The 12,149-nt window shown below is 43.4% G+C and overlaps 1 protein-coding gene and 1 long non-coding RNA gene across 2 annotated transcripts in view; one reads left to right on the plus strand and one right to left on the minus strand.

Annotated features, from left to right (window-relative positions):
- The window catches only part of LOC127006883 (uncharacterized), a 97,284-nt gene that overhangs the window by 36,259 nt on the left and 48,876 nt on the right, over positions 1 to 12,149 (minus strand). The window lies entirely within an intron of this gene.
- Positions 8,204 to 12,149, plus strand: part of LOC127006885 (uncharacterized) — a 78,224-nt gene continuing 74,278 nt past the window's right edge. Inside the window, exon 1 of the long non-coding RNA XR_007759802.1 lies at positions 8,204 to 8,952. This is a non-coding gene — a long non-coding RNA (uncharacterized LOC127006885). The remainder of the gene's footprint in view (positions 8,953 to 12,149) is intronic.

Raw genomic sequence — 12,149 nt, forward strand, 5'->3', positions numbered from 1 at the left:
TAGATATCATTCTTTACCCAAATATCTTAACCCTTCAACTACCCCCTCTTCCGTCAACCCCCGCTGGCCACCCTCTCTTCCGTCACCCCCCCGCTGACCGTCCTACCCTCACTCGCGTCAACTTCCCCGCTGCAGTACCCCCACTTCCGTGCGCTAGCCCAAGAGGGGGGTTGGTGGGGGTTGGGGAGGGTGAAAAAAGTGAAAGATGTGGAGGGGGGCGTCAAGCTACCCCCTCTTCCGTCATCACCCCGCTGAACCCCCCGCCTCCCACTTGCGTGCCCCCCCCCCACTCAGGTACCCCCACTTCCGTACATTTGTTACTACTAACGTGTAATGTGTGCCTCCATTCCAGAGACAATCACCTCTGTGACACGCTGGGCACACACAGAGGGGTCTCTCTCCTGGAAGCAGTAATCATTCCACGAGAAATCGGAAAAGTACATCCTCAGATCATCCCACCTAGCTAAGGCAAAATGCCAGAAGCATCGCCTCTTCGGTGGGTCCAGAAGATGAACAGGAGCGATAGGAAAGGATACAGAAATAAGGTTGTGATCGGAGGAGCCCAACGGAGAGAACAGTTTGACAGAGTAAGCAGAAGGATTGGAGGTAAGGAAGAGGTCTAGGATGTTGGGCCTGTCTCCAAGACGATCGGGAATACGTATAGGGTGCTGAACCAACTGCTCTAGATTGCTGAGGAGAGCAAAGTTGTAGGCTTATACACCAAGCTGGTCATTGAAAGATGATGAAAGCCAAAGCTGGTGGTGAATAATGAAATCTCCCAAGATAGAGATTTCGGCAAAGGGAGAGTGAGTCAAGATGTGCTCCACTTTAGAGTTCAAATAGTCAAAGAAATTTACATAGTTAGTAGAGTTAGGTGAGAGATAAACAGCACAGATGTATTTAGTAATAGAATGACAATGAACTCTTAGCCAGATGGTGGAAAATTCTGAAGAGTCAAGGTCGTGGGCACGAGGGCAAGTGATGTCGTTGCGCACGAAGGCACAACACCCTGCTTTGGATTTAAATGTAAGATATAGTTAGTAGGAGAGAGCAGAGTAGAGGTTGCTGTCAGGAACCTCAGAAACCTGTGTTTCGGTGAGGAAGAGAAGGTGAGGTTTAGAGGAGGAAAGATGGTGTTCCACAGAATGGAAATTAGAAAGAAGACCGTGAATGTTGAAGAAATTGATAAGGTGGAGGTTCGAGGAGTTATCAGGACACCTCTCAAGTCGGCAGCCAAAGGGCAGTTCTTTTTGGGGGAATTTATGCTCCCCCCCCGCAGTCGGGGACTTCGAGGCAGTGTTATTGTGCGCCATTTTGAATTTTGAATTTTTTGGAAAAGGCGTGTATGTTGTGTGAATGTAGTGTGGTGTAGACAGAGAGAGAATCTGTCTTTAGAGAGCATGCTGAACTACCCTCTGGTGTTGATGAGACAAAAGGGAAACGGTTAGTGAGGACACGAGAAGGGTTTTTGAAGGGCTTCAGCACCCTCCTCGCTTCCCATATATCCTCACCGGGAGTAGCTCATGCCCGTTCGGTAGGTGTCTTCCTACCTACTCCTACAATATATATATATATATATATATATATATATATATATATATATATATATATATATATATATATATATATATATATATATATATATATATATATATATATCTATATATATATATATATATATATATATATATATATATATATATATATATATATATATATATATATATATATATATATATATATATATATATATATATATATATATATATATATATATATATATATATATATATATATATATATATATATATATATATATATATATATATATATATATATATATATATATATATATATATATATATATATATATATATATATATATATATATATATATATATATATATATATATATATATATATATATATATATATATATATATATATATATCTATATATATATATATATATATATTGATAGATATATATATATATATATATTGCCCAATCGGAAATAATAGTAAGGGCTGAGGCTAAGCGTTCTACAGCCTCCAGCCTTGAGTCGTTAAGTTCCTGTAGGGTGGGTCTTCTATTAAAAGAAGTTGAGTAATGCAGAGTGGAATCATCGGCGTAGGAATGAATAGGACAGTTCGTTTTGGAAAGAAGATCATTAATGAACAACAGAAAAAGAGTGGGAGATAGGACAGAACCGTGTGGGACACCACTGTTAATAGATTTAGGGGAAGAACAGTGACCGTCTACCACGGCAGAAATAGAACGGTCAGAAAGGAAACTGGAGATAAAGGTACAGAGAGAAGGATTTAAACCGTAAAAGGGTAGTTTGGAAAGAAAAGATTTGTGCCAGACCTTATCAAAAGCTTTTGATATGTCCAGCGCAATAGCAAAGGTTTCACCGAAATATATATATATATATATATATATATATATATATATATATATATATATATATATATATATATATATATATATATATATATGTATATATATATATATATATATATATATATATATATATATATATATATATATATATATATATATATATATATATATATATATATATGAGGAGGGATTCTATTTGCATAATACACCACACAACAAGATGGTAGGCACCTCGTTCTTCCTTCCACGCACCCTTGCCCCTTGCCTCACCCCGCCATTCCCTTCCTTCATCCCCCTTTCCTCCTAGCCTCATCATTCCATTCCCTTCCCCCCCTCCCTGGCCTTCCATCCTCGCCTTATCATAACATTATCTATTATCTCTTCCACCCACTCCTTCCCCTTCTCATCATTCATCCCCTTCCTTGCCTTACCCATCTTCCCATTCACTCTCGTGCACACATCCCCGTTCTTTGCAACTGCACCCATGAGTAACTAAATCAAAGATGTGCCGTTCGTCATGTTCACTTTAAGGAAAAATTATGAATAAAATGAAAAAGGGAAGAACCTACAATTAAAGGAACACCTCGAGAATGGCATGGCTTCACTTATATTACTGAAGACAAACTTATTTGAAAACCCTTCCCTTTACAATCTTGAATCAGCTTGTTTCGAGTGTAAAACCAAGATTATAGAAGTAAATGGTGGTTTAACAGCACATTGCGGCCCTAATTTTGGCCCGAGCTCTTCCTGCGGGTGAGGAAGCTAAAGTGCGGTGGTCTTGGAAAGGGGTTTAGGTTATCCCTCCCGCGCGTCGTGTGGCTGTGTCAGATACCTCTGTAATACGAGCAACTACTATCCATATCAGACCCTATAACATACCGTTTTTCGCAAATATCTTTCAAACGAAGACTCGGATCAGCATGGGACTTTGGCACACATTGTTTCACACACTCCTCTAATTTTTGACGCTATTGTGCAATGCCAGATGCGGTTAATAATGGCGTTTACTCATGACTGTGATGGCAAAACCTGCGTGAGCCACTTACACATTCGAACAGGTGAGGCGTGACGTATTTGTGACGTGTATCCACCACCTACCTCCACCCCTGGCTTCCCCTACTCCCATCCCTCCCTTTCCATCCCTCCTTCTTCTCCCCCGCACTCTCTCCCCCTGCCTTCTTTCTCCCCCATACCTCCCCTCTTCCCCCCTTCCCCCCCCCCCCTCTCTCTCTCTCTCTCTCTCTCTCTCTCTCTCTCTCTCTCTCTCTCTCTCTCTCTCTCTCTCTCTCACACACACAAACACTTGTGCTGTACACGAGATATGAATCTATGCACACATATGACTTGAATAAATGGCAGATAAATATAAATTATATCCCGTCTGCATCAGCATCAACAGTGATGACGAGGATGACCTGTTTGTCGATGGTGATGAATGTTGAAGTAACAGCCTATGTGGTCAGTTATTTACATTATCAATCCACCCATCATATACTCGCTATCTATTTTTGTTTGCTGTGACTTTTAACATATCTACATGAACACAGCGTATGGCAGTCTTTTCCTAACATCAGAATAAATTATTCATATATTTCTCCAGTTTCGTTTCACGTTTTTACTCTGCAATGAATTCCCGCTTCAGTTCCACCGTTATTCCTTTCCGTCTCTTACGTGATTTTCTATAAATGATCAAGCGTCAGCTACGTGCTTCATCCCATCATACGCTCAACGTGACCTGTGGGAAGGAGGGTCATATACTCGTACAGCTTTCAATGGTTGTATAATTGCCAAACAAACCTCATACAGCACTTAAGCAACATTCAGTTACGCTTGAACAGGAATCAGGATCGTGTGCATAAAACACCAGGCCATACTTAGCATATACTTTCGAGTTATCAGCCATTATAGACAAGTCATATGTGTGCAAAGCTTCACATCGCATGTACACCGAGAGAGAGAGAGAGAGAGAGAGAGAGAGAGAGAGAGAGAGAGAGAGAGAGAGAGAGAGAGAGAGAGAGAGAGAGAGAGAGAGATTTACATTGATTTACATAGAAAATCAGACCACACAGACCCCATGGTCCAGACTTGGTGGTCTGTCCTTAAACCTAAGTAATTTTACATTAATCAGAAGACTCCAAAACGTTGCATTTCTACTCTAGTTGATATTAAGTTGAAGGAAGTGACGGTCGAGCTTATTTTTGAAGGAGTCAGTCGTGTTACACTGGACCACTGATGGTGGGAGCTTATTCCATTCTCGCACTACAACGTTGGTGAAGAAAAATTTGGTGCAGTCTGAATTTACTTGTCTACATCTGAGTTTTACGCCATTGTTCCTCGTGCGCAAAGTGTCATCGATCATAAACAATGTTGATCTGTCTACATTCGTGAAACCATTAAGAATTTGAAAACATTCGATCAGTTTTCCTCGGAGGCGACGTTTCTCAAGAGAGAACATGTTAAGGGTAGAAAGCCTTTCTTCGTAGGATTTGTTGCGCAAGGAAGGGATAATTTTCGTTGCCCGACGCTGAACACCTTCTAATTTAGCAATATCCTTTGCATGGTGGGGAGACCAAAACTGTACCGCATATTCCAAGTGGGGTCTGACTAAACTGTTGTAGAGCGGGAGTATTACATCTTTATTCTTAAATAAAAAGTTTCTTTTAATGAAGCCCAACATTCTGTTCGCTTTATTTGCTGCATCGATGCATTGCTGTGAGAATTTGAGGTTTGACGCGATTTTGACCCCCAAGTCCTTGACGCATTGAACGCTTTTGAGTTTAACGCCGCGCATTTCGTAATCGAACTTCTTATTCCTCGTTCCAACTTGAAGGACCTGGCACTTGTCTACGTTAAAGGGCATCTCCCATCTATCCGACCAAGCTGAAATTTTGTGCAAATCCTCTTGGAGGCTTTGCCTGTCTTCGTCAGTGAGAACCGAGTTACCAATCTTTGTGTCGTCTGCAAATTTAGTAATGCGGTTATTGAGTCCAACATCCACGTCGTTGATGTAAATAATGAAGAGCACTGGGCCAAGAACCGAGCCCTGAGGGACGCCACTAGTGACCGGCGCCCACTCTGAGTTAAATCCGTCAATCACTACTCTTTGTTGTCTGTTGCTCAACCAATTCGCGATCCATTGGTTTACTTGACCGTCAATACCTATTTGCTTTAATTTGTAAAGTAATTTATGATGCGGGACTTTATCAAACTCTTTCTGGAAATCAAGATAGACTACGTCCAGTGATTTGGTTACGTCATAAACTGAGAAGAGGTCGTTATAAAAGGTTAATAGATTTGATAGGCAGGATCTTTTGTTTCGGAAGCCATGTTGTGAGTCCCCAATTAATGAGTGGCTTTCAAGGTAACTCACAATTTTGTCTCTAATTATGCCCTCAAGTAGCTTACCTACAACCGAAGTTAGACTAATGGGCCTGTAATTACCTGGTACTTTTTTTGTCTCCTTTCTTAAAAATCGGTGTCACGTTAGCCTTTTTCCAATCTGAAGGGACGATGCCTTGTCGCAAGGACATATTGAATACGGTTGTGAGGGAGGAGAGTATTTCGCACTTTGTTTCTTTCAGCAGAGTTGGATATACTTTATCAGGTCCAGGACTTTTATTTGTTTTAAGTGATTTGAGGGCTTTAAGGACTTCATCGGGTTTTATATCAAAGTTAGACAATGCATGCTCGGGATTTACATTAGTACTGGTGTTGTTGGTGGTGGTGGGAGGACTGTTATTATTAAACACCGAGGAAAAGTAATTATTTAATAGGTTTGCAACGTGTTGGCTGTCAGTCACTAGTGCACCGTCGCTGTTTGCTAAAGGTCCAATTCCACTTCTGATCGCCTTTCTGTTGTTTATGTAACTGAAGAAGGATTTCGAATTATTTTTACAGTTGGCTGCAATATTTTCTTCATATCTACGCTTTGCCTGACGCACTAATCTGTTTATTCGTCGCCTGGCATCATTGTAAAGTCTAATGTTTTCGGGCGTGCTTTGCTCTTTCTTTAACCTGTAAGACAATTTTCTCCCCTTGACTGAGTGTTTAATTTCGCTATTAAACCAAGGTGGACTTTTATTAGTGTTAATTCGCTTCTCGCACAAGGGGACAAATGTGTCCTGCTGAGTGAGTAAGTGATTTTTAAAGTTTAGCCAGGCGTCCTCTACATTGCCGTCATCTGATAGTTGCATATCTATTAGTTTTCGTCGGATTTCTACGAACTTGGCCCTTTTGAAATTGGGCACCTTTACTTTATTTTCAGTCACCGATGTTTGAGCTCTAATGTCAACGCGCACTAGTTTATGATCGCAGGAACCGAGGTGTTCTCCTACCGTGACATTACTGACTAGGTTATCTTGGGTCGCTATAACAAGGTCAAGTATGTTATTTTGTCGAGCTGGTTCAGAAACCATTTGGCTTAGATAATTTTCCTCTAGAAATTCGATCATTCTATGGGACTTACCTTCTGTACCCGACAGTGTCGCCCAGTCGATATGGGGGAGGTTAAAGTCTCCTAGTATCAGTGAGTCGCTGTTATTAAGTGACTGCCTTCAGACGCTGTACATTTCAAGATCGGCATCGAGTGATTGCCCCGGAGGCCTGTAAGTGACAGATACATTTAAATTGACTTTTGCAGTGTTTGCTCGCACGCACAAATGTTCAACGTTACTGTTTCTTGGTGTTTTGTCAGTGGGTTCCAATTAGCTTTTGACAAAAAGGGCGACACCATCCCCTCTACGGTTTACACGATCATTGTTGAAGAATCTGTAGCCATCTATGTTGTATTCGGAACTTAAATCAATATTAGTGGTGTCGATAAATGTTTCGGTTATAGCAATTACGTCAAAGTTTTCTGTCAGAGCAAGACATCGCAGTTCATCAAACTTGTTTCTTAAGCTACGCGCATTGAAACTAAGGACTCTTAGGTTATCTTGAAGCCTGGTAATAGAGGTGGTGGTACTGGAGGATTCAATGTTGAGAGAGAGAGAGAGAGAGAGAGAGAGAGAGAGAGAGAGAGAGAGAGAGAGAGAGAGAGAGAGAGAGAGAGAGAGAGAGGGGGAGAGGGAGAGGGATGGAAAGGGAGGGATGGGAGTAGGGGAAGCCAGGGGTGGGGGTAGGTGGTGGATAGGCCTACACGTCACAAATACGTCACGCCTCACCTGTTCGAATGTGTAAGTGGCTCACGCAGGTTTTGCCATCACAGTCATGAGTAAACGCCATAATTAAACGCACTTGGCTTTGCACAATAGCGTCAAAAATTAGCGGAGTGTGTGAAACAATCTGTGCCAAAGTCCCATGCTGATCCGAGTCTTCGTTTGAAAGATTTTTGCGAAAAACGGTATGTCATAGGGTCTGATATGGATAGTAGGAGCTCCGAGCCAACAAATATATTCACTTCTCAGTCACACACACACACACACACACACGCACGCGCACAGTTTAATTCAAGCAAACATATCTAAATTAAAAATGCCCGTATCTCGCTCATTACCAAAGTGTTTATTTTTATTTTTTATTAATAATCCGCAGCGGACGGGAAAAAAAAAAGATAATCCGACAGGCCTGACGTGTGCGGTGGGCAGTGGAGCGAGAGAGAGAGAGAGAGAGAGAGAGAGAGAGAGAGAGAGAGAGAGAGAGAGAGAGAGAGAGAGAGAGAGAGAGAGAGAGAGCAAGTCATCCATTTACTGACCTTTATGTCCTCACTAAACTGAGGGAAATCACGAAGGATAAGTATAATAATTTATGAAGAGTAACGAGCCTCCATCATGGGAGGTAAGGGCTGCTTATGAATTGCGCTGCACTGTTGTACCATCCTGACAAGATGTTGCATTACTTCCACTGTACCCCTCCACTACGTGGTGGCAACGCTCCACACGTAGGCACGCAGCAAACACTTAACGAGCATAAGTAAATTTTGTGTTTTTACACTTGCAATATTTGCTTTGTTTTGTGTATGCAGCTCAGCGTTTTAAGGAAGTAATTGTTTTGAATCCTCGTAAACTTCAATTTCAAGAAAATAAAAATGTATAAGAAATGCATTGTAATTCTCAGACAACGACGGTATTTGTTAACGCGCATCGGATCCGGGGACGAGTGGGTTTCATTGCTTGTTTCCTCAAAAGTAGTTCAGTCATCTATAGGCGATGGAAAGTTTTCAGATTCCGCCATTATCAACTTTACTTTTTAACTCTTAGCGGGTTATATTTTCTCAAATAGTCTCCAAAGCAATTACCCTTCACTCATCGTTAATCAAGTCATACTGAGTATACTATTCTGAGGAGGCCTCGGGTAACCTTGTCCCTGGGAGTCTACCCCAACGGCCGGCGGCTACACTGCAGTGTGGCGCACGGCTGCCTGAGGTGACGGAGCTCACACATGAGGAGTTCGGCGGTAGTGGCGCGTGCCCTGTCTTAAGTGTAACCATCTCGTACCCTTTGAGGCTCCTAAATACTCTACCGAACGCATGTGACCGGTTGTTGTGTCGCGTGTAACCTAGATTGACGCAGCGACGGAGGGGCAGCCTGAGAGACCGAACACCGATTCCTTGTAAGTACTTCCGTGGGTTGCCTCGTAGCAGCACAAGAAGTTTGTACTGATGTTTCAGGAATAAGAGAGTGAAAGGATTGTATCACCTACAAGAGTACATCCTTCCGTGTATAGTCATGTGAGCTCGTAAATTCCACCGTCGGTTACAACAGAAACGGCAAATCGTGTATACTACCCCTTTTCGCCCACCCCAAACCCTTTTCGTTACTTTTTTTACATTGCTCAAATGGCAATTAGGACTACCCCAACTACCATCTCCTCCCTTCCTTTGGCTTTACATTGCCTAAAGTCAGGGAACTCTATGATCATATAACCCATGAAAACTTATGTTGTACATTCAAAGTATGTATAAAACACTTCGATGACGTGACGAAAGCTATCATAATTATTACCGTGGAGAAAATGTTTCTCGGGCACGGCGGCTGCGCGGGGGTGGTAAAGGTAGAGCTCCTAACGAGGCAGATCAATATTTTTCAATAGACACATAATTATATAACGCAGGGTTGTTTGATTTAAATCACTGATTTAAATCAAGATTTAAATCTTAGGATTTTTTTTAATCACTGATGTAAATCGACTTAAATTATGATATTCTTTTCAAATGTCATTGATTGAAATCTTGACTGTATTACCAGGGCAACAATACACTAAGGAAAAATTAACAAAGAAAACACTAACTTTGATATCAATATTTACCCTATCATTAACTTTGTTGTGGCCCGGAACCGGGCTCTCAAGGAGGTTTAAGACTGATTCGTCGTAGCGACAACTGACTTAATATTCTGGTACTTCAAGAGTATTTGAAGGAGCTCGTAGTTGGGGTGATGAAACGTTGTCGCTTTTTTATATTTAATTTTAACTTATCTTAACACTATGAATAACAAAATAATATAAAATACAGAATACACTTGTGGGTCGTCAGCCCTCGCACACTGCCTGTTCAGGGACAAGTAACGTCCTACTTCAATACTGGTTACAATCCTAACTATTTCTTATTACACATACACTGAAGATATATACTCTTATAATCTAAACAATACCACTATACACAATGGACACTAGTGCGCTTTCCTTTACGGTACAACACTTCACTTTCTACTCACGACAGCGTAGATGAACACACGACACATATTGTGTCTGAAATTTAGAGGGACACGTGAGTGTCGGTCAGAAGTATTTCTAGTTCTGCCCCGAGTACTCCGAGGGAACTCCCTTATATGGGCGATTGCCTACGTCACTATACGCCCTCACTACGTCATACCTATTGACTGGGTACACAAGGCTCCTGCACTGAGGGTGCACTCCTTTCCCTATGATATTGTTACATCCTCTATGGTTATAGCACATAAGAGTGAATATTCATGAGTAGTGTTATTTTACAGGACTTCCGTTTACGTGATTCTCGTCCTTATAGGCATTCGCGTGGTGCTGTCGTTGGGTGAAGTGGGCGGTTTCGGGAAGCCGGCAGAGCGCCGGCTGTATGGTGGCCCGAGACGCCCCTTTTCGCTTCCTGTGTGTTTTGATAATGATTTGTTCTTCTCACTGTCGCCTCGCTGTGCTGTGTTCTTCAAATTGTTCTTTAATTTGGATGTATTTTAACGTTCTACGTCGCTTTCGTCTTCCTTGTTTATTTGTGATGGATGTACTGGGTCAGGTGATGTTACTGCGTCTGTGTTAGTAGATGCAGCGCCCTGCGGGGCACCACATACCTCCCCCTTCAAGATAACGCCACGTCCTCGTGGCAGGAAGCGCGCGGCAGGCCGAACGACCATCTCAGACCAAGACGGGGACGGCGTGACGGGGCGGGAGGCACGCAGGAGACGGGGTCGCAGAAGGAAGAACCAGGTCAGGCCGCAGGCGAAGAGGAGGAGGCCAGCGGCGGAGAACCCAAAGAGCAGCCAGCCCCACCAAGGAAAGGCGGCAGCACCGGCGGAAGAACCCGGGACAGACTCCTCCAGCAGGCGGAGCGTCGGGGGAAGAGCCAGCGGGGCGCCCGTAGAGGCCACGGGCGTCGCAGGCGGAGGGGGATGGCCCAGGGAGGGATGGACCGCCAGCAAAGACTCAACCACGCCTCGTCCGACGTGGAAAGGGGCCCGATGGATCGTCAGCGGCTCGGCACTATCCAAAGTGGCAGAGGCAGGGAGGCTGAACGCGTCGGCGTGGGCACTACAACCCATACCGATGGTAAGAAGCCCCGTGCCATTCAGGGTCTGCCGGTACTTGGTGACAGGACTGTCTGGGCAGACCATGGTAACGACCTGGGGAACATCCGTGGAGAAGACCCAGCCCGCCGGGGACGGGAGGAAGACTGGTGGGAAGTTCCTGAGAAGAGACTTAGAACACAGTGACAGTGCATCCGGACGCTCGAGGAAAAGGGCAATCTCGCAGCGCCGGACAGACGTAGAATACACAGGGGCGACAGGAGGGCAGATATAAAGAAGATGGTGTTTAGTACAGCGATCCAAGGAGTCCAATAGCATATAGTGGTTGCGGTCTTCAGAAACCGCGAGGTAGGTTGAGAGTGTGTCGGTGTGTAGAAAATATGGCGTGCCATCGAGGTGAAAAGGCAGCGCGTCCATTTTAAACACATCGAACACATCAGAGGGATCCCCTTTCATGGGGATCTGTAAGTAGAAGTGAAGGGTACCTAAGGAAAGCGCACCTTTAGAAATAACCCTAGAGACATCACGGTACAAAGCTAAATATTCATGAGCCGCAGGGAATAACAAGCCTGGATAATGGAGGGAGGCATTCCTGAGTACACGAAGCAAGACATCATTGGGAATAATAAGAGGGGAGACTTGCGTTTGGGACATTTGTTGAAGGCCTAGTTTGAGGTTCAATGTATCATGATTTAGGTCTTTAAGCGCCAATTGAATCAGGAGAATGGTCTCCAAGATACGCATTTCTCCCTCAATTTGCAAGGTTCGTAAAGAAAACTGCCTAATAATAGCCGAGGCTAAAGCTGAGGCGGACTCTAGACGAGATATAGCAGAGTGGACGTGACGGAGGTCACGAACAGTAGCGTTGAGGACTTCTGTATGAAGGTTGAGCTGACGTCTTTCTTCCGAGGAGAGAGCGTGAAGATTGGAGAGTTTCTCATGTATCACATCAATCTGGGCCTGAGTGGCCGTGCCAAAAAGGAGGTTTGCTACCGAGCCAACAAAGTCTACGGCCCCTCGCCTCCGGCGAGTCCT

The sequence above is a fragment of the Eriocheir sinensis genome, chromosome 34 (genome assembly GCF_024679095.1).
Source record: "Eriocheir sinensis breed Jianghai 21 chromosome 34, ASM2467909v1, whole genome shotgun sequence".
In the NCBI taxonomy this organism is placed as follows: Eukaryota; Metazoa; Arthropoda; class Malacostraca; order Decapoda; family Varunidae; genus Eriocheir; species Eriocheir sinensis.